At 35.9% G+C, this 18,617-nt stretch overlaps 1 protein-coding gene and 1 long non-coding RNA gene across 6 annotated transcripts in view; one reads left to right on the top strand and one right to left on the bottom strand.

Moving 5' to 3' along the window:
• The window catches only part of St7 (suppression of tumorigenicity 7), a 204,289-nt gene that overhangs the window by 121,255 nt on the left and 64,417 nt on the right, over window positions 1-18,617 (bottom strand). The gene's annotated exons all lie outside the window — the stretch shown is intronic.
• On the top strand, window positions 7,313-18,066 carry LOC125347060. Its single transcript, XR_007210093.1, has 3 exons — window positions 7,313-7,324; window positions 11,955-11,958; window positions 16,105-18,066. It is a non-coding gene; the product is annotated as an uncharacterized LOC125347060 (long non-coding RNA).

Below are 18,617 nucleotides of genomic sequence, written 5' to 3'. Positions count from 1 at the left end.
TCTTGTAGAGAGTTGGTATGTACTTGTCTTTCACTTCCTCTGCCTTTCTTAGGAACTTATGCTACTGCTATGAATGAACAAATTACACAGTAGGGCACACCCAAATGACACAGAACAGGAACCTACTGTTCTTAACCCAGGAAGAGGAGTGGAATGACAATCTGAAATTGATTTGTTCCTATCAACTTCTTAGCTAGTATAAACATAAAATTTATCCTTATCCTACCAAATTAGTAAGGAAAATACAGCTAGTCTTGTTCCTAAAATGTTTAAACATTTATTTTTTGGCAAAATTGGGGTCTTAATTCAAGACTATGCTTTGTAGAAAAGCAATCTACCACTAGAGCCACAATCCTAATCCCATAAAACCTCTAATTGCAATTATTAAATTGATGAATTTTTTTAATGCATTGGATCTTGATGATGGAGGAGGAGGAGGAGAAAGAGGAGGAGGAGGAGGAGGAGGAGGAGGAAGAGGAGGAGGAAGAGGAGGAGGAGGAGGAGGGGGAGGAGGAGGGGGGAGGAGGAGGAGGAGGAGCAGCAGCAAATGTGAGAATTTTACAAAGCAACTACCAATGGGTTAAATGGTTTCCATTCATTGTCTTACTTGATTTTCACATCTTTATAGGTATAATTATCATGCCTATTTTACAGATAAGGAAGTAAAAGTTAAAACTACCAAGTCACTTCTTGTTGAGCACAAGAATACAGTTGGAAAGTGGCAGACCTAGTATATAAATTTAAACAAAATTGGCTCTGAAGCCTGAGTGGCTAAACTTTGATCTGAGGACTTCTGCTGGATGAACCCCACAGCAGCTCTCATCTGGGATTCATACAAATATTGTACTCAAACATGTTATCTTCCAATCTGACAGATAGAAATTGACAATCAGTTCATTCCTTTTCTACAGCCCTGCCCTCTGAAGTCCAATCTTCCTTTCTCTCACCTATATTGTCATACTAACCTACCTTGTCCATGCCATGGTTCATCACTCAATATAACTCAGCTTTCACACTGGCATCCTGGTCATCTTTCTAATACAGTTTACAGATTACTACCAAGCCATGTGTAGCGTGCTGCATACACATGTGTAATCCCAATATTCAAAACATGGAAGCAAGAGGATGGCAAGTTAAAAGCTAGCCTGGGCCACATAGTGCCACTCTCCAAAATAAGCTAATAAATATGATTACTAACATAAACCACCCCTGAGATACTTAAGAATATAATGCCTCCAGATGGTGTTATTCCATAGGTCTATTTTCTGGGAAACTAGCAAAATTTGGTTTCTAGTGTGCATCTTAATTATGATTTATTACAGTGTTAGAATAGAAAGTGTCATTTCTGCTGCTCAGTTCAGAATCTCAAAATCAAGTATTTGAATCTTTTTTACTTCTTTGGATGTTTGTTTCTGCTGGATAAAATCTAAGACCTTGAAAATGCTAACGGCCTAAGCAAGTCATTACCATTTAGCTACATCCCCAGTTCCAAGTTATTTGTATGTCTATAATGTTTTAACAAATCCTTTATATCCTCTCTATATATTCCTATATAACTCTTCAGCTTCCTTTTTCCTTTCCTATTATTCTTTATTAATAAAGAGAAGATGGAGAAGGAAGCAGAATCAGGTAGCTGGCACTTGCCAGATTGTTTCACAAAATGCCTCCAAATGCTCACAAGGAAATTGTACCTGGCCTAGCTTATGTGCTGAGACAAAAACAGATAGAAATGCTTAACTTTTTTCTCTTACTGAGAACCGAAGGAATATATATATATATACATATATTCATTCCTTTTACATGTATATAATGTTCATAATGTCAGACACTCATATATAATATCTAAGCTATATTATATAACTGTATTACTGGCTAATAATTTTATATTTAAGTCTTATTCCATACCAAAATTAGGAATTCTTGTACTTGTTCTGATATAGTAAAAAAAAATTATGTCATTTAACAAAGAGTTAGTGTCTAGCTTTACAAATTATGCTGAAGTAAATATACCATCATTAGATATGGAGCAAATTATGAGCATATAACTATTTTAATCAACAGACCAGATCCATCATCCAAGATCAACAAACTCACTCCCACAGGCAAAATCCAAACCACTGCCTATTCTAGTAAATACAATTTTTTTTTTTTTTGCCAGTCCTGGGGCTTGAACTCAGGGCCTGAGCACTGTCCCTGGCTTTTTTTTTTGCTCAAGGCTAGACTCTACCACTTGAGCCACTGTGCCACTTCTGGCCTTTTTCTATATATGTGGTGCTGAGGAATTGAACCCAGGGCTTCATGTACACCAGGCAAGCACCCTCGCCACTAGGCCATATTCCCAGCCCTCAATTTTTTTTTCATTTTTATTTTGTGCCAATACCAGACCTAGAATTGAGGACCTTGTTGCTTTTTCACTAACGGCTGGCACTCTACCATGTAAGCCACATTTCCAGTACAGCATTTTGATGATTAATTGCCCACAGAGTCTCTCAGACTTTTCTAACTAATCTGGTTTTCAAATTCCAAATCTCAGCCTCCTAAGTAGCTAAGATTATAGGCATGAGCCACCAGCACCAGAGTAAATAATGTTTTTTGGTTTTTTTGTTTTTTGGTTTTTTTTTTGGCCAGTCCTGGGCCTTGGACTCAGGGCCTGAGCACTGTCCCTGGCTTCTTCCCGCTCAAAGCTAGCACTCTGCCATTTGAGCCACAGCGCCGCTTCTGGCCGTTTTCTGTATATGTGGTGCTGGGGAATCGAACCTAGGGCCTCGTGTATACGAGGCAGGCACTCTTGCCACTAGGCTATATCCCCAGCCCCGTAAATAATGTTTTTTAAACACAGGTATACTCATTAGTTTACATATTGTCTATGGATATTTTCATTCTGAAACAGATTGTGGTCTGATACAAACCCAGGAAAAAACATGGCAGTACCTAAAAAAAAATTAAACTAAAGTCAAAGAGATTGAAAGTGTGGGTAAGTGGTAGAGCCTTGCCTTATATATGTCTATATATATAAAATCTACATTTCAGTCTTAGAAAGATAAACACTACCCATTTTAATGTTTGCCATTACAATCACAATGTCTTTTATGCAATTATTTTATGCATTTATGACTACATATAACCAACATACAGATTTATTCAAGAACCTAAACACTGTTCTCAAGCCAGAAAAAAAGGGCCATTTAGAAATCCAGCAACTTTGATTTAATACAGGAAGAATCAACTGAGTAGTATCATAGTCCCAAGCACCATCCCCATCCTTCAGTACTTCAATAGATTGGTGTCTACTTAATTGCAGCACTACAGCTAATTATAGAACCAATGAAACATTAAGGGAGAATTCACCCTGAACAATAAACTAACAAAGTGAACAGTGATTGTCTTAGAGTGTACTCCATATGCTAATGCAAATGTTATCCCCACATAAAGGCATTGTGGAACCATGACTCTGCTCTCTTCTTTTTCAAGCTTTCTAATAGTCTGAATGACTATGATGAATTGTCTAGTCCATGTTGACACTCAGCTCTTTCCAGCTGGACATGAGTTTCTATGTCTCTCCCTCAGCTTTAAGTAGCATTGTTTAATGAGTCACCATGTCAAATTGGTAAGAGCATAGTACTTCCACTAGTAAAAATGAAAGTAACTTGATAATTGGCATTCACAGAGCTGATAGGATAACCTTAGGTGGCTAAATTACTTAAGTCATCTAAATCAGCAATATTAATAAAACTAAGGTTGTAAAAATCATGATTAGAGTTCTTTTTTGTAGTGCTGGGAATTGAACTCAGGACTTCTAGCTTACAAGGCAAAAGCTCCAACATGTTATCCTTGCACCCAGTATTTTGTTTTATTTTTGTTTGTTGAGGTGGTGTCCAGGCAACATTTCCCAGGCTGTTCTCCTGCCTTGAACTCCTTAGCAGTGTAGGCAATTGCTACCATGCTCAGCTATGATTATAATTAATGATTGCCCTATTTTTTCTTACTCTGCTGTCAAATTGTTTAAAGGACCAATTATATTGTCTCAACATTACAGTGCTACCAACTATATTTTTTATTATCTCTCAGTGGTGTACAAAATGCTTGCATATGTAGAGCTGAGTCGAAAGTTCCTTGCTCTTGTCCTCAGTCTCTTGTGGCCATGCAGAAAATTATTTTCTATTCAAGATCTAAGGGTCAAACTCACTTTCTCTTGGCTTACATCTCTGAGCCAAATTTGCTCAATTATAAATTGAGGAATTTGGAGTCAAGTCTTTCTTAATTCTAAGACAAATGACAAATCAGCACAAAATTTAAGCTAAAAAAAATCTACACAGCTAAAAATATCCTAAAAGGCTAGTCTCACTGAGAAATAAAGAGTTCTTAGAAATTAATACAGCAAGAGAACTCAATCTACAATGAGGTATCACCTTTTACAGACTACAGATTCTAAAACTTTGATAACATACCTTGAGGTCTTCTTAAAATGAAGCAAATCCATGTACTACCTATAACAATTATTATATTTTTCTACTGCATATTACCAGTGATAAATGCCATGAAAATCTTATCTGGAGCTATTATGACTTACATTGTAATACCCTTTCAGCACAATGTTACAGTAACATAAAATTAAAGTTGCAAGATTCCTAAATGTAATCCTTTCTCAGGTTTGAGATAATCCTTTAGTGTCTTAAATAAACTTGTATATTTTATAGTTCTACCTTTCGCTAAGGGATGTTATTAAATAAGGAAAGCAATATTAAAAGTCACTCAGAATTCCAAAAGAGAAATGCTATGCTAATAGTGAATTAGCACATAAAATTTAGCTAATATACAATTAGCTAAATTCTAAACCAAAATCTTCATTAGAAAATTCTCAATTTATAATCTAGAAATGAAAATTATGTTGAAAGTTTGTGTGATGGATGTGTAAATGTTTCTGTCTCTTAGTTTTAAAAAATATTGTAAAAGTGAGATGCTATAGTCAGGCACATGCCTGTAATCCTAGCTACTCAGGAGTCTGAGATCATGATTTGAAGTCAGCCCAGGCAAAAAAGTCTATGACACTCTATCTCCAATAAAAGAGCAGGGAGTAGAGGTGTGGTTCAAGTAGCAGAGCACTAGCCTTACGCACAAAAGCTCCGAGGCAATATCTAGGTCCTAAGTTCAAGCTCTAGGAACAGCACTGAAATTTTCTTTTCTTATGGAAGATTAGGAGAAATTACTTTATTATAGGGATGCCTTACAATTCATGGAACAACTAACTCCTCCACAAAGCTCTGGGGCAAGAAAGTGAGAAAAGAGACTAATTCTCCAGTTCAGTGTTCTGTCAAGAGACAAGCTTTATCCTAGGTGCACAAGAAACTATTAAGTTCGGGAAAAGACAGAAAAAGACACACATTTTTCCTTCCCTGACTTCTTCCAGACCTCCAGGAAATAGACTTCAGAGAAACAACAGACTGCAGTGAGAGTCTGAATTTTTTGTCTTCTAATTGGTCAAATGTTTGAATTTGGGAACAAAGAAACATTCAACCCTTCCATTAGCTCATATTCAAGTCCATGTCTGCCCACCTTCGTCCTTTCATTCTGTAGATGTAACTTCTGCCATGGAACAAAGTGAAAATTGCCAACATGATAATTCAATGGGCATATATACTCAAAATTTTTTTTAAAATATGAGTTGCGAACTAAGGGTGCTTACACTTAACCATTATGAAGGATACTAATCTGTATAATCTTCCATGAATAGAATATATTTTAATACATTTGTAACATGTTTAAGAGTAATTATTTTCAGCATTACTTTATCTTCATCATGAAAAGGTAATGTTCATTTCTTTGGAATTAAATTGAAGAGAATGAACTATATTCAAAAGTACTAAATACACCAATAATCCAAACTATCATCTCATCTGATCGTTCAGCTACAATGTTAATTATAAATCATCCTATGATATTGTACTTCTATTCCAAGAAAGAAAGCATCATTTAACCGCAGCCTCATTTCTTCTGGCAAATAAGCAAATTAACTAACTGCAACTTAATGTCTAAGGAGAAGCTAATCAAACCTAATTTTGCAAGAGTTTAAAAAATTGTTTTTGTTATACAGAGATAGTTTCCTTAACTTTACTTGATAACATTACAAATATTAAGATCTAATCTCTCAACATCTTATTAAAACAAAAGCCTATTTTTCTGTCTCATTAGTTGAAGTCAAAGTGTACCAAATGACTTTTTTATGTACCAATGAAGTCTGAACATAAACATATTTGTAAAGTTGCACTACCTCTCATTAAATAGGCTCATAATGTGTGTGTGCATACATGCATGCTCACACACGCACGTGTGCACACAGGGATGGGAAAGTGGTAAGGTTGGACATGGTTTATTCTTCCTATCAAAGTAGTATCTATAAAGAGAAAAAGAACAAATTTCTAAGCTACATGCTAAATTAAATATGTAAAGATCATATGACAATGTATACTACTATACATTATCTATGTTCAAATACATAGAAAACCTAGTTCAAAGGAACTAGTGTTATTTTTAATTTCAGAAGGAATAAGGTTAAAAAATCCAATCTAACTATCCATTGATATAATTTAACTGTACTTTTCTGTAGTTCTTGAAATAATTTTTTCCAGCAGCAGAAGGATTTCATTTAATGTTTTATCTTTAAATAATTGTACAAAAGCATTTCAATTCAACAGTTTATAAATACAATACTTCTTGATCAATGTCACCCCTTCTGTCATTCTCTTCCATGTCTCTCAGTCCTACTCATCCCCTCAAGTTACCTACTTCCATTTTCACATAGGTATATTGAGTATTATGACTGTCTGTAGTCACCCACCTTTCCTATCTCCACTCATCTGCCCCTCTCCCATTGATCCCCTCTCACTTTGAAACAAAACATAAAATCACTGGCCTAAGAGAACAATACCCACCAGAGATGGAAAGAGAAGTCTGATGATGGTTCCTGAATGATTCTTACACATTGCAAAAATGTGCATTTTGTTCATTAATTTGCTTAAATACTTGTAGAGAGACGTTCCACATATTTGACACACACTAAAGGCCATTTAATCCTCAAAACTAGCCAATAAGGTAATTACTACTATTATCCCCATTCTGCAGATGGGGACACAGCACAGAAAAGTTAGGAAACCTACCGAAAAGCCATACAAGTAGAAAGTGGTAGAAGAAGGATTTAAATCCAGGTGGCTGGAAGCCAGAGTTTATAACCATAACCACTCCCACTGTGTCTGCCATGTTATAAGCTGCCTCCTTTCAGGACCATTAGGGATTTGTTGTCAATATGGGTAGATACTATTTAATAATTGTGGGCCTTTTGGGAAGTAAAAGCAAAACCTAGCCAAATAAAGACTGTGTCCACATAAAGTACATATAAGGTATCTGTACCTAAATAGTTCTGTTTTACCATGTCCCAAAGTTCCTCTCTCTAAGATCAAACTTCCTCTACTACCAAAGTCACATGTTACATAATATGCTTTCACTTGCATTTTCATTTAATATGGCATGGATAGTTTTCCATTTCAAAATCTATCTCATTAATTTTATTAGATTGTACAGAAATCTACAGATAAGGTTAAATAGCCTACTGATTTTTCTTTTAACATTTTCATTACTGAGTTATCTTTTTGCACGTCTCATTCCAGTAACTTGCATCATTATCCCACCTCTAATCACTCTCATTCTTCATGAACCAAAGTCCCATCTCCATTCTTCCTGGTGAGTTCTAATATAGCCAAAGAATGGCTAAAAACTTCAAAGCCTGTGATTATTAGATTACATGTTCCCTTCTCTTTGTCACAAATTCACTCTCACTGTGGTTTCCATGTGCTCTTACTACTTTGGACGCTGAGCTTGACTTGCCACACTTACCTTCATCTATACTTGAAGATGGACTAGCTATAATGGCTGCATCTCTTCCCAAATTTGGGATCCTGCCCACCAGCCTTCCTCTTGTAAAGAGAACCAGCTGTGCCTGGCCAAATCCCAAGATGTGACAAATCAATAGGTGATAATTAAACTGTTGGCTCAAAAACGGAGAATAGGTTGTCAATAGGATTTTTGTAGTAGATCCTTGCCATGATGCAAAGATGCCATCTTATATTCAGTTTTAAAACTTGAATCCTCTTCAGTAAGATTCTTAGAGAGAACAAATGAAAAAGTAAGAGTTTTGTTTCAGGGGAAAATGGGAAGGGAATAAGTATAAAAAATGATTTGGGGAGAGCCTGACATTTTTGAAATCAAAACATTTATTACCAAATGAGTTCCAACTACATATCTTAGATTTTAGCTGAGGTGAATAAAAACAGTAACTTAAAAAAGATGTATGCCATTTTCCTTTAAAATGTTTTAGTTATAGGCATATTAATTGTACACAATAATGTATTTCAATACGTCAGTTTTGTATATGCATATACCATACTTTGACTATATCCACCCTCTCATGACCCTTCATTACTCAAAGTCCTTTTTCTTTAATCCTCCCCTTTGGATGTAAGACAATTTCAAAGCAAACCTATCATCTTGTTTTTCCTTTAGTCTAAAATCGTTAAACCATTTACAAGATATAAAATCATACCAATTGAGACTGAGGGCTCAAAAAGAGGTATTCAGCCAGGCACCAGTGGCTCACACCTGTAATTCTAGCTACTCAGGAGGCTGAGATCTGAGGATCTTGGTTTGAAGCCAGCCTGGGCAGATAAAGTCTCCTTGAGACTCTTATCTCCGATTAACCATTCAAAAAGTAGCACTGTGGCTCAAGTGGTAGAGTGCTACCACTGAGCACAAAGAGGCTCAGGGACAGCACCCAGGCCCTGAATTTAAGCCCTACAATGAGGGGGGGAGGGGGGAAGAGAGTTTCAGTGTAGAGTATCAGTCTCACTCTCTGATAATACCACACTATTTTCCTGATGGTACTAGGGATTGAATTCAGGGCCTCATACTTCCTTTTTGCACTGGTTAGTTCATATTAAGGTAGGGCCTCACTTTATGCTTGGGCTTGCCTGAGCTGTGATACTCCTGCTGTGTTTCTCTGCTGGGGATGACAGAAGGCACTGAGCCATTTGTGCTACACCTGAAGTTTGGCATGGCAGGTATGTGTCTCTGTGCCCAGCCATTAATTTTTGCCTAGGCTGACCTCAAACTATGATTCTCCTCTCTCCCATGTTTGTCTCTCAAGTAGTTAGGATCACAGGTTTGAGCCACCTCACCCAGCCATACTACATTTTTTAAAAATACAAGAATACAAATGTGCTTTTCTCCCCATCTCTAATCTGTATGACTGTATGACTGTACCAAACAATTATTGCTCTAGGAAATTGGAACGATTTTCAAAAATGCTTCCCTAGTTAAATGTGCATTATTTTGATTATGACATTATTACATATGGTTTCACTCTAAAACTAGGAGGCTGTTGAATTAATCACTGCATGGTATTAAACGGTGGAAAAATTTTCCTCCTGAAAAGCTCATTTCTCACTGTCATACCACTAGGGATTTCCAGTTAGTCTATGAATTACTAATAATTACATATATATATATATATATGTGATCAGGATGGGTTCCAGTTTAATTAAAGGGACAAGAAACTGTTGCCCAGAAAAAGTAAATAAAACAGACATTAATGTGCTCTGCCTCTGATGCCTTTCTCACAGGTCAAACATCCTCATCAATAATAACACTAAAACAAAGGTATCTTTTAAACTTTCCTCAGTGAAAATGTTTTAAACATCTGATTTCCAGATCTTTAAAATACAGTTTGATGATTGTGTTTCCAACCTCAGTGCTGAGCCACCCAATTTGCTTTCTACAGTGTGCCTTACAACAACAGTCAGGAAACCCTGAGCTAACTTTATCAATCATATTATTTAAGTCTAACTCTGGCATAGTCCACATGGTGCCTTTGAAGAAAAACGTATTTCCACTGGAAAAGATCTCAGATCACTTCTTCTCAATGTGACAGACTAGAGGAAGCCATATGGGACGGGAGTTAAGCATTATCAGAGTACTATTAAATACTGATAAATCACCATTTGTATTAAGGACAGCTTTTATTGTAAGCACCTCTTTTGATGTTTATTTGTCCTTTAAATAAACTAAGATGCTAGAACTGGGATAATTGGACTGTCACCTGTTAGACCTTTCTCTTTCTCTGGTACTCAACTAACTTGAGCAAAGGACTATCAGAGCAGCAGTTGGACAGCCTTCATGCCAGGCTGGTGCAGCTTTGAACACTCCCTAAACACATGGAAGAACCTTCCCTGTAGCCATTGATATCTCAGCTTATGCTGGACCAGATGACTCTACTTTCACTGCAGCAGGTCTCGGATTGAAGTAAATATAAGCCCTCATCTGCATGAAAGGACTATGATATGATTGATGCAAACAAAATTTTTTATTTGCATGAAATACTGAAGCAGAACTGATCCATAGTCCTTCGTTTGCATGAAGGTCTTCTATGGCTGGTACAAATGCCATTACCATACTTTCCTGGATCTCTGGCAAGCTGATTAATTCACTTTTCTTGTCAGTATGGATATACTGTATTGTAATATCAGGATCCTCAGATCTCAGCCTCTAGAGTAGCTAGGGTTATAGGCTTGAGCCACCAGCACCCAGCATAAAATAAAATGTATATTTAAAAGTCGGATCTTTAAACCATCTTTTTGTGCTTGTAGCAAAATGCACATAAAATAAAACCTAGCATCTTAATAATTTTAAGTGTAGAGTTTAATGTTAATAAATAAGTTCATAATCAATCTCCAGAACTTTTTTATCTTGGAAAACAGAAACTCTATGTACACTGGAACCGCATTGATCCCTCTACCCAGCCCCTGGAAATCATACTTAGAATATCCTTTGCAAATAGTAATTCATAAAACACACTTTTAAAATGGTTTCCTGTCTTTCACTTTTTTACTTTTTCTTTGTCATTCCATCATTTTACTGATAAGACAATGGACCTGAAAATGATAAGCAACTTGTCCAACATCAAGAGTTAACGAGCTGGGAATATGGCCTAGTGGCGAGAGTGCTTGCCTCCTATACATGAAGCCCGGGGTTCAATTCCCCAGCACCACATATATAGAAAATGGCCAGAAGTGGCACTGTGGCTCAAGTGGCAGAGTGCTAGCCTTGAGTAAAAAGAAGCCAGGGACAGTGCTCAGGCCCTGAGTCCAAGGCCCAGGACTGGCAAAAAAAAAAAAAAAAGAGTTAACGGTGAGTTAGGTCTAGAAAACAGACTACTAGACTTTCAATCTGGCCTCTACTCACAATTCTAAGAGTTGAAAGCTGAAATGTTCTAATAACAAAATTCAACTACCATATGTTTTGAAAATACTGGATACTTATTCAAGTCCATGTCAAAGACAGGATTAAAGGAACTTTTGCACAACCCATATTAAGTCTATGATTCTCCAAAATAAGATATATATATATATATATATAACTTCCAGAAGTCTCAAATTAAATGTCATACCTTCTTAGACCAGCAATTTTATTGATTATAAAACTAAATAACTTATACCAAAGTAATCATGGTTATATTACAGAATAGAGTACAAAATCAATCTAATTTTAAAAAGATTTCAAGGGGATCGTATTTCTACAGTGAGATGCTTTGGTTGGTGGCTCTGTCTAGGGTACACGACTCTGTATGATTAGCATGAGAAACACTAAACACAGAGTGAAAGCCTGAAATCTACGGCAGGGCACAGCTCATAAAGGACACCCTGGCAACCCATGAACCAAACTGTGCTTTCATGTGCCTGGCTGGCTTGGAACAATTACTGAAGTTATCAAGCCCTTGTTGTCTTCTGTGACCACCCAAAGATTCTACAGGAGAAACAAGGAATGGGAATTTTTTCACACTAGTAGTTAATAAGAAGAACATAAAAAGGGATAACATCTACAAGTTTAGGATGAAATAGGAGAATCAATAGAAAAGTAGAGGGTTGAATTAAGCTGCTGTTCTGAAGATTACTGTGGAGTGGCATTTAAATTTCAGTAGTTGCTTTTCTTTCTAAAAAAATCTACATCTGAAACTTAAAATAGTTGTGTTATATATCCACTTAAATTTACCTTTGCAACATACTTATGAAAATTCAATTTTATCTAAGCATATAAGTAGTGAGAAAATTTCCTTTGTCTTTTGAAAACTGTATAAAAAGGGAAGGCACAGTCTTTTAAAAATAATTCTGCAGAGGGAAGAAGAATAAACTATTTTGCTTTTAGATCTCTAAGTTTTTCCTTCTCATTTACAAGCTATGATCAATACTTTCTCTAAATTTTAGAAGTTACCAGCAGATTTTCAAATATAAAAATAGATATTAATAATATCTTTCATTTTATTTGTGCTTAAGCAGCTGGCTTGAGGCAGCTGGCAATCTGAGTACAAAATGCAGCCAAATGAAGCCAAGGACCTCTTTGATGAGCATTACGTGCCATGGCAATGTCTGCTTTGGTTCTACTTGGCACTTCCTTTTAACCTGTCTCAAAAGATGCCTTCTCAGAATGTTTGCATCAGTATGTTAATCCTGGCACTGGGTTCTGGGTATTCATTCTTCCCCAGCTGCTCTCTGTTTCACACCCTCTAAAATCATGGTTTTACATTTCAAAATGAAAGGCTAAATGGCCCATTAATTAAATACATAGAGAATGGGCACCATGTATGGTAAGAAGTCTGTGCAATGAATATTAATATAACCCAAGCAATTATAATGATTAGAATCCACTTCCTATGATAAAGGCACACACAATAGGAGCTGGTACATGTTAATTGCTCACAGCATAGGAAAAAGCTACAGTTGACCTTAGTGAAGGTTAGGAGGGTCTGTTTTAGTTACTCAGAAGCCTTCATTTTTCTAATTGAGTACCAACTATAGATTCCCAACTCCCCAAGATAGCCAATTATTTACAGGAGCACTGCTAAGTTCCCAAAATAAATTTGAATTTGCACTAACTAAAGATTAATGCAACTGTGACAAATTGCAGGTGGGTGGTATAGAAAAAATACAGGAGGAGACATTTCGTGAGAAAGTTAAAATCATTCTTAGTACTGGCTAGTTAACTTGGAAATAATCTACTTTATACCTCACTAACTTGTATAAAATTAATAGGAACAAAAACATCTTAGTACTAGATCACAGCCCCTCCCCACTGAAGTTTAGAGGGAAAGAAGAAAAGGGAAAGCAAAAAAAGTGAGATGGGAAAAAGAAGAAGTTGCAATTTATCTCAAATGTGACTGCATAGTGGGAGGGATAATTTCCTTAAATGAGACCATTGTCCTAATCCGTGAATCTTATAATATATGATGTTGCCTTTTAGTCACATGAGATTTCTGAAGAGGATCAAAATATCAAACCTCCCAAACATTTTCATATAGAAATAAAAAATAGTAATAATAATACACTAATATATAAACATGTAATAGGAAATAAAAGCAGCTTTACTAGTTTTAAACAAACATTTTACTTGCTATATGCCAGCTTAGCTAATACCATGTCAAGCAATATTGTTGGGTGCTAAATGAATATCATTGTGTACAATTGAAAAACATTGAAGGAAAACCTCCTTGCTGAGATAAAATTAAAGGCAATAACAACCTAATGGTCAGTTTAAGGTATGACTGAAAAATGTCTCTTGACCACATTTGAGACATGCCCTTCAAAATCCTCTTCCCAACGAGGCCTCTACTTTTGGACTTACGTTCATTGTATTTTGGCAAGAATCCTGTTAAATTAGTTTAATCGCTATCTTTCACGTTGGATATCTGATCACCCTTAGTATCTGACCAAATTCCTCATCCTCAGCCAACCTCCAGGTGATAAACTGGCTGCTCTTTATGAAGAATGTTGTAAGAAAAGTCAGTTCTCTATAGAATCTACTTTACTTCTGTAAATTCATTTGTAACCACGTTCATACCACCCAAGGTATTCACTTATAGATTTATAGGCATATCCTAGCTACCACAAATGAAGGAAACCATGCAACCTTTATTTCTCTGGGTTTGGCTGACAGCACTTAATATATTATTTTTCAAGTCTTTCCATTAGCATACAAATGGTACAATATCATTCTTCCTAATGGATGAGTAAAAGTCCATTACGTATATATGCTACATTTTCTTGATCCATTAGTCCATTGAGGGATAGCTAGGTTGATTCCATATCTCAGCTATGTAGAGTTCAAATAATGTAATTCTTTAGAAAGACTAATAAGTCAAAGACCAACAAAATAAGCACCAAGAAATGGGTGCTCACAAGCACCCATTGTCACAAGGGGTGACAATGAGGAAGGACTAGATGAATGAGGAGGGAAGGGGGCAGAATGAAGTCAAGAATCCATTGTATATACCAAACATTTAAGAAAAATAAGAGAAAGGATGGGTTGAAGGAAGGTGAAAATGTTGGGGGTGACACAAATCAAGACACATTGTATCATAAAGTGTTTTGTTAAATGGCAAAAAAAATTCAATGCATATCCTACAAAATTAAGTGAGGGAAGGGTTGGGTTGGGAGGGATCAGTGAGAATGTTGAAAGGGGTGACACTGATAAGAAGCACTGTATTCATAAACTGCTTTGTTGAATGGCAAGTCTTCTGTACAATTAAGACAATGAAAATATTTTAAGTCAGTTTATCCTAGCTTCTTAATATTTGACTCAATAACTCCCTTCCCACCCTCCCACACACATTTATACCTTTTTCCTTGGCTTTAAGTCCCCACTTCTCTTTGTTGCATTCAAAATTAAGACTAGCTCTTCACTGAGTCTCTTTCCCCCTTTTATAATAGTACTGAATAGAATTTGTTTTCACTGTTCAAGTATCACTCGTCTGTGGTTTTCTTAGTCATTTTGCCACTCTAAAACACAGCTTGGTGGTTCTTCAGAATGTTAAAAATAGAGCTAACACACCAATGATTCTACTAGTTGGTATATATTCCAGAAAACTGAACATATACTCCTATACAAAAATGTGTACAAAAATTTCCCAAAAATGTTTATATAAAGCCAAAAAATAGAAGCAACCAAAATATCCATCAGTTGATGAATAAAATATGATGTATGTACACAAGAGATTTTGGTAATAATAGTAATGGGGCACCAGCACATGATACAACACAGATATTGAAAATATTATGCTAAATGAAAGAGGCCACAAAGAGCCTATGTTGTATGATCCCATTTACATAAAATTTCTACGATATACAAATCCACAGAGACAAAGTAGATTAGTGGTTTTCAAGGTATGGAAAGAAAGGAAAATGGGAAGTGACTGTTACTAATATAGGGTTTCTTTGGAGAATGATGAAAATGTTCTAAACTTAGATAATGATGATGGCTGCACAACTGTAAATATCCTAAGAAGCAGTGAGTTGCACATTTAATGGGTATGTATTACTACATGTTAATTATATTTCAATAAAGATGTCACAAAAAAAACTAGTTATTTCTATGAGTTCATTTGTTCAATATGTATTTGCCTAGTATTTAGACACAGCCTCTGCCTTCCCAGAGTTTATAGACTTATGGAAGAATCCTGCATTGAATTCCTGGTTCACCAGTTGGTATAAAACTTGGAAAGTATTGTATTTCCTCATCAACAAACAGGTCTATAGAGGCAGGTGACTGACAAACTGGAAGAGGTTGTTAAATGTTACTATTCAACGAATATAAGGGCAAACTATAAATGCCACTGTTGAGAAAGAAAATGAACTAGATAGAAGGACTTAGAATGGGGAAGTATAAGAAGGTGTTTCTTCAGGAAATGACATTTCAACTGAAATATAAAGGATGAGTTTAACCTTTGATGAGTTTTATTTCGATTGAAATCTGAAGTACTAAATGACCTCAAAGAATGCCAAAGAAAAGTGCAAATGCAAAGGTCCTAGGGGCAAGGAAAACTTGAGGTATTCCAGGAATGATGGTGAGATAATACAAGAAGAGATAAACAGGAATCAGGAAGTGCTGGGTACTGTAGGCCAAAACAATATTTTGAATTTTTTCCCAGTTCAATGAAAAAAAATTACTGAAAGTTATTAACCAGAAAGATGACATGATCCAAATATCAAGAAGATTACCAGCCATTGTGAGGATAAGAATGTGGCTTCCAAAGCCTATTACTATGTTCTAAGGGAGATTTCACAACCTTGACAGACATGCAAACTTAATAAGAGATTAAAGCAGAACTCTATCTTTATCTGCTTCACATACACAGCATATTCATATAGAATATAGAATGTAGTATATTAAATAAGACTGAAACCAAAAATCTTAGAATTTGAAGTACATTATTAACCATTTATGGTATTGTGGCACCTACTTCCCTCCTGAATCTCATTTGATTCCTTGCCAATGTATAGAATAACAGCTCTAGCTCACAGACTTACTCTAAGTCCAAATTGTCTTCATACTATGACTACAGAGTTTTAAAAGTACACTCTGCAAATATCAGTCTCCTGAAGAAATACCACAAAAGAAAGCCAGGAATACCACAAAAGAATCTCCATATTAAGGTTAGTTATTTCTTTTCCCTTTTAAGATCAAAGTGTTTTATTTTGTTTTGTTCTATTCAGCATGAATTAAGCTTTTCCAATAGACTACAAAGAATATAGAAAAGACACATCTATTTCTGCTTCATGATGGTAAACAGTTGTACAGGTGTTAAATAAAAATTACAAAAATCCATTGTTTGGGGCTCAGCTCCTGCACTAGGCCACAACAGATACAGCTAAAAAAACAAATAGTATTCTGTTCAAATTCTAAGCTAAAACTTAACTATGTAGTAAAAGTAACCCAGTTTCCCAAATAGGCCAGTTTCAATCAGCACAATGAAATGCCCTCTGTCTTAACATTACTCACACACAAAACAAATGGTAGCTTGAAATAACTCGACGTTAACCAACTGGTTGTTTTCCTATTATTCTGTCTCCCTGTTTATGTCTCATAGGAAGAGTGAAAAAAGTAATTTAAAAACCACCAACCTACTTTTCAGCTGTCCTTTTCTTTTTTGTCTCTGCTTAATGCAGCCCTTTTTTTTGTCTATAAAAACCAACCTTTCCATCAGGCCTCACTGGAGTATTTATTATATTCCATCAAATGGAAGGGTTGTCCAATTCTGGAATTGAAAGTGAAAGCCAATTAAGATAATTAAGCCAAATTGCTATAATTCTGTCTTTTGACAGAGGGGGAAGGTTTTCTCCTTTAGATATCTCTCTGGTATGCAAATTATATGGGTAAAATAATTCCCTAAGCAACCCAGGCCAGAGCATAAACAACAACAGAGAAAGTAGCAAATCTTTGCTACCGAAGAGTTATGAGGCAACTAACATGAGGGAAGGTATGGAAAGGAAAAAGAAAGGAAGGGAATAGGAAGGGAGGGGAGGGGAATTGGAACTGTATTTTACAATTCACATAAAATGCAGTCATACTGTAAAAGGAACCTTATCACTTAGATTATCTGTCTGTCTAACTAACATCTATTTCCTCTCTCATACCTCTCTTCCTCTCCTCCAAACACTTCTTTCTCTTTTCTCTCTCCTCCCTACTTCTATTCTCCTCTCTACCTCTCCTCTTTTCTCCTCTCTCTCTCTCTGTCTCTCTCTTTCTGTCTTGCTCACTCTTGCTTGCTGTCATTTGCTCTATCTCTTCTTCCACCGAATGGTTTTGCTATGTAACTCAGGCTGACCTCATATCCAAATTTCTTTCTAGTTTATCTGTCTCTAACCTCAAAATAAAGTGGGAGGAAGGAAGGGAGGGAAGAAGGGATGGAAGGTAGAAGAGGGAGGGAGGAAGAAAGAAGAAAAGAGAAAAAAAAAGACAGGAATAGAAAAGAAGAAAATAGAAACAAAGCAAACACTTGAGATATACTTTGCAATTATCTTGGCTTTGGAGTTTTTTGGTTTTGTTTCATTTAGGCTTTGGGGATTGATTCTAGGACCTGTGCTAGCATGTACTCTACCACTGAGCTTCCCCTCTGACCTGTCTTTGATTTTGAGATACTTTTCTATCAGTGGCAAGATATTCCTAACACAGTAGGCTTTTTAAAAAAATCAATATTTTAAAATATCAACATGTTGATATTTTAATATAAAATGAATATTAACATTCACTATTAAACTATCACATAGATATTGAGAGTTTCAACAAAAGTCAAAAAAGAAAATTCATAAATAATTTTTTCTTTCTGTCAGAAGATGTAAAAAACTAAAAGAAAGATAGTATGTTGTGGTCCACGATATCTGTTTATGCAGCAATAATTCTAATCAAAATTACGAAACAAACCCATTATTTTCTGGCACAGAATAAACTGATTTTTTCACAAGGAGGACTGGCGAGATTCAAAATGTACCATTTCTTCCTTGTCCCTCACCCTGAAATCTAGCCAATGCTTCTTATACACAGAGCATATAACCAATATAGCCATAAAGATTCACGCTGTCCTTTTCCCCGCCAACCTTTGGTAGCACTTCTCACATGCTTGTTAAGCCCTCTATCCTAGAGTTATACCAGGAGATCAATATTCAATTTGTGCCTACTAAGAACCTAAATTTAATTTACCTATGACAAAATAACTGTGATTATATCTTTTTTTTTTCTAGCCTTGG

The sequence above is a fragment of the Perognathus longimembris genome, chromosome 2 (assembly GCF_023159225.1).
Source record: "Perognathus longimembris pacificus isolate PPM17 chromosome 2, ASM2315922v1, whole genome shotgun sequence".
Lineage (NCBI taxonomy): Eukaryota > Metazoa > Chordata > Mammalia > Rodentia > Heteromyidae > Perognathus > Perognathus longimembris.
The sequence above is the reverse complement of the archived record's forward strand: the minus strand, read 5'-3'. Positions and strand labels throughout refer to the sequence as shown.